This window comes from Triticum dicoccoides, chromosome 2A, assembly GCF_002162155.2.
Source record: "Triticum dicoccoides isolate Atlit2015 ecotype Zavitan chromosome 2A, WEW_v2.0, whole genome shotgun sequence".
Classification (NCBI taxonomy): domain Eukaryota; kingdom Viridiplantae; phylum Streptophyta; class Magnoliopsida; order Poales; family Poaceae; genus Triticum; species Triticum dicoccoides.
Genome location: NC_041382.1, coordinates 169354897 through 169360337, shown reverse-complemented (window position 1 = coordinate 169360337; position 5441 = coordinate 169354897).

The window sequence follows — 5441 nt, the reverse complement described above, 5'->3', positions numbered from 1 at the left end:
TTACTCTATTTTTAACTTAATACTCTAGATGCATGCTGGATAGCGGTCGATGAGTGGATTAATAGTATTAGATGCAGGCAGGAGTCAGTCTACTTGTCTCGGACGTGATGCCTATATACATGATCATACCTAGATTTCTCATAACTATGCTCAATTCTGTCAATTTCTCAACAGTAATTTGTTCACCCACCGTAGAGTACTTATGCTCTTGAGAGAAGCCACTAGTGAAACCTATGGCCCTCGGGTCTATCTTTATCATATTGATCTCCTACTACTTAGTTATTTCATTTGCTATTTACTTTGCCTTTATTTTACTTTGCATATTTTATTATAAAAGTACCAAAAATATTATCTTATCATATCTATCAGATCTCACTCTCGTAAGTGGCCCAATAGGGATTGACAACCCCTATTTGCGTTGGTTGCGAGGATTTATTTGTTTTGTGCAGGTGAGAGGGACTCGCACGTAGCCTCCTACTGGATTGATACCATGGTTCTCAAAAACAGAGGGAAATACTTCCGCTACTTTGCTGCATCATCCCTTCCTCTTCAGGGAAAACCAACGCAGTGCTCAAGAGGTAGCAAGAAGGATTTCTGGCGCCGTTGCCAGGGAGGTCTACGCAAAAGTCAATATACCAAGTACCCATCACATACCCTTATCTCCCACATTACATTATTTGCCATTTGCCTCTCGTTTTCCTCTCCCCCACTTCACCCTTGCCGTTTTATTCGCCCTCCCTCTCTATTTGCCTCTTTTTGCCCGATTGCTTTTTGTTTGCTTGTGAGTTAGTTTTCTTGCTTGTCACGATGGCTCGAGATAATACTAAATTGTGTGACTTCACCAATACCAACAACAATGATTTTATTAGCACTCCCATTGCTCCTCTTACCGATGTTGAATCTTGTGAAATTAATGTTGCTTTGCTGAATCTTGTCATGAAAGATCCGTTCTCCGGCCTTCCTAGTGAAGATGCCGCTACCCATGTTAATAGCTTTGTTGATTTGTGTGACATGCAAAAGAAGAAAGATGTGGATAACGATATTGTTAAATTGAAGCTATTTCCTTTTTTGCTTAGAGATCGTGCTAAAGCTTGGTTTTCGTCTTTGCCTAAAAATAGTATTGATTCATGGAACAAGTGCAAAGATACTTTTATCTCTAAGTATTTTCCTCCCGCTAAGATCATCTCTCTTAGAAATGATATTATGAATTTTAAGGAACTTTATCATGAACATGTGGCACAAGCTTGGGAGAGAATCAAACTAATGGTACGTAATTGCACTACTCAGGGTTTAAATTTGTGGATGATTGTTCAGAATTTTTATGCCGGATTGAATTTTGCTTCTAGAAATCTTTTAGATTCGGCCACGGGAAGCACTTTTATGGAAATCACTTTAGGATAAGCTACAAAACTCCTAGATAATATTATGGTTAATTATTCTCAATGGCATACTGAAAGATCTACTAATAAAAAGGTGCATGTGATAGAAGAAATTAATGTTTTGAGTGGAAAGATGGATGAACTTATGAAATTATTTGCTAATAAGAGTGTTTCTTCTGATCCTAATGATATGCCCTTTCTACTTTGATTGAGAATAATAATGAATCTATGGATGTGAATTTTGTTGGTAGGAACAATTTTGGTAACAACACGTATAGAGGAAATTTTAATCCTAGGCCTTATCCTAGCAATCCCTCTAATAATTATGGTAATTCCTACAACAATTCTTATGGAAATTATAATAAGATTCCCTCTGATTTTGAATCTAATATTAAAGAATTTATTACTTGGCAAAAGAATTTTAATGCTATGATTGAAGAAAAATTGCTTAAGATTGATGATTTGGCTAGGAACGTTGATAGAATTGCTCTTGATGTTGATTCTTTGAAACTTATATCTATTCCACCTAAGCATGATATCAATGAGTCTCTCAAAGCCATGAGAATTTCCATTGATGAGTGCAAAGAAAGAACCGCTAGGATGCATGCTAAGAAAGATGCCTTTATAAGAGCGTGTTCTTCTAGTTGCTATGAAAATAAAGATGAAGATCTAAAAGTTATTGATGTCTCCCCTATTAAATCTTTGTTTTGCAATATGAATCTTGATAATGATGGGACTGAATATGATCCACCTTTACCTAGAAGGCGTTCCAAGAATTCGGAATTTGTTGATCTTGATGCAAAATTTGATAAAAGTGGGATTGAAGAAATTAAAACCCTAGATGTTGCTAAACCCACTATTATGGATTTCAAGGAATTTAACTATGAAAATTGCTCTTTGATTGATTATATTTCCTTGTTGCAATCCATACTAAATTCTTCCCATGCTTATAGTCAAAATAAAGCATTTATTAAACATATCGTTGATGCCTTGATGCAATCTTATGAAGAAAAACTTGAATTGGAAGTTTCTATCCCTAGAAAACTTTATGATGAGCGGGAACCAACTATTAAAATTCAAATTAAAGATCATGAATGCTATGCTTTATGTGATTTGGGTGCTAGTGTTTCCACGATTCCAAAGACTTTGTGTGATTTGTTAGGTTTCCGTGATTTTGATGATTGCTCTCTAAACTTGCACCTTGCAGATTCCACTATTAAGAAACCTATGGGAATAATTAATGATGTTCTTATTATTGCTGCTCCAATTCTATGCCACACTTCACATCCGTGGGTACAACAAAGATCCGAAGACTTGGGTCCTGGAGTGGATGACAGGAAATGTTCATCATGAAGCCAAAGCCTTTGATATCATTGAGCTCACTGGTCTACCCACTCCTGGCGATCTCTACGAATCTGGCTGTCAACCTCACAGTGAAGCTGTAGAGAGCATCTTTCAGAAGCCTGAACCTAATATGAGTCAGATGCTCAGTATGATGAAGCCATTGCCCCAAGATGCTGCATATCCCAAGGAGTTCTTCGTTGAAGACCTTGAGTATCTGCCAAGGACTATTTATCACATCATAAGGCGAACTCTCTGGCCCATCAAAGGACATTCTCCACATGCCAAGCTGGAAGGTGCAATGAAGACTTTGGTCTTCTATATTCTTCATGGCAAATGCTTCAATGCATAGGACTTCTTCATCCGCCAACTTGCTGCATCAGGCTCAGATCTTTTTGGCTTGAAGTTCTATGCTCGATGGATAATGCGGCTGATCAAACTCCACTCCGCTATCTCATATCAGCCGTCTGCTCGCAATCATCGGATTTTCCTGCCTGATGTGGATATGTCCGTTGAAGCCATTTATCCTGAGCCTGCCAAGGAACCTCTAAGTCTTCAGAATGCGGAGCATCAAAGTTTTTCTCAGAACATTGAAGGAGTTGACGCAGTCACTCGTGTGTATCCTTTGGCTGGCACTACACGTGCACCGCATCCTGCTCTCACTGAAGCCACTGATAGCACAATTGCCCAACGACCCAAGAAGCGCACTCGTGTTCTCAATGACCGAGAGCTTCTTGTGGCTCTTCATCAGAAACAGGATAGACATCATGACTGGCTGAAGCATCAAATGCAAAGCCTCTTGGTGGATGTTAATCGCATTCGCAATCTTGCCACCAAGAATGCCTTTGTTACCCATGAAACCTCTCGACGCACATGGAAAGGGCTGACGCTAATGTGTTCTGAAGATGATCTTCAAGAGGATGGCTTCTCTGAACACTTCAAGTTTGACTCCACACCTCCTCGAAGGGCAGTGCTGCGACGAACTCCATCTCTTGAAGACTCTGAGTTCTCTTCCTCTGCTGCAACTGTGAATGCCAGAGTGATCGAGGATGAAGACGATGCTACTTCACTGCCACCTCCTTCAGCACGCTTTGACACTGCTCCAAGTTCTTCTGCACCGCCGAACACCACCGACGACCCTGCTGCTTCACCTACTCTTCATGGGAACGAGTAGATGCTCTATGTCTTCAAACCTTTTTGGTCCTTACTAACAAAAGGGGGAGAAGCATATGAGTTTGATAGTCTTCAAGCGGGTCCATATGGGCGGGTGCTTTATACTTTTTGCTTCGTGTTTACAACTCTCGTTTTCTTTGATACAGTTGGTTCTTTGAGTTGTAACACTTAAACTCGATGGTCGTCTGCTACTTATTTGCCACCTTGTGATGCGATGATAAATTCCGCATGTGCGACGATAAATTCCGCACTTAGATCACTTTGCAGACGTCCATTATCCATTATGCATGTCATTATCTTCACATACCTTCACATGCATAGTGGATTGTCATCATAAGTTGAAGAGGATCTCCACAAGCACAACCTGCCATGTGCATTTGCATTCCAAAAGCATATTACTTATATGCACATCTTACGGGGGAGCCCTTGCAACTTATGAAGACAATTCCTTATCCTTACAATTTCACATATTATACTCCCCGTTGAAAACTTCAACTAGTTTGTCATCAATCACCAAAAAGGGGGAGATTGTAAGTGCATCTAGTGCCACCCCTAGTTGGTTTTGGACTATTGACGACAAACCTAGTTGAGGGACTAATGTGTTTGTGAGAATTGCAGGATAACACAGGTAGAAGTCCCTCATTGATTCGGTTTTCCTACCAGAGATGACCCCTAAAAATGTATGAAGACATTGATGTCAAAGGTGGTATATGAAGATATTCACATTGAAGACTATGACAAGAGAAGACATCGCATGAAGCCTATAGAGCTCGAAGACTTAGATCTTTCGTAGTTATTTTTCTTCTTTGATTGAGTCATAGGAACCACCGTACTGTTAAGTGGGGTCCAAGAGAACCAGTCAGAATGACTGAAGTGATGCTTAACCAAAACCTATGTCTTCGAGTGAAGACTATGAGAGCGAATCTTGTCCAGAGTCGGACAAGTCAGCTTTGCTTGTAGCCCAAGTAAAGTTGTCGTGTGAGTTTGAAATCTGACCGTTGGAACACGTGTCAGTTCCTTAGTGACCCAGGGTCATTTCAGACAAATCATGCCGGGTTGCCTAGTGGTTATAAATAGCCCACTCTTACAACCATAAACGGTTGGCTGCTCAGAGTTAGAGTACGGCTTTTGTCGTTTGAGAGCAACCCACCTCGAAGCCTTTGAGAGAGAATTCCTTGCGAGGATAAAGCCCTAACCACCCAGAGCCAAAGAGAATTAGGCATCACTTAAGTCTTTTTGTCTGTGTGATCTGAAGACTTATTACACTTGAGGATTGTGAATCCTCCAGCCGGTTAGGCGTCGCGTTCTGAGCATCCAAGAGACATTGTGGATCGCCGGTGAACGAAGTCTGTGAAGGTTTGGGAGTCTACCTTGAAGACTTACCAGAGTGATTGGGCGAGTTCTGTGTGACCTTAGCTCAAGGGGAATACGGTGAGAACTGGGTGTCCTGAGCTGCGTGTTCAGGACTGGGTGTCCGGGACTGTGTGTCCTCGGGTTTAAATACCTAGCCGCCCTAACCAGACGTACAGTTGTCACAGCAACTAGAAC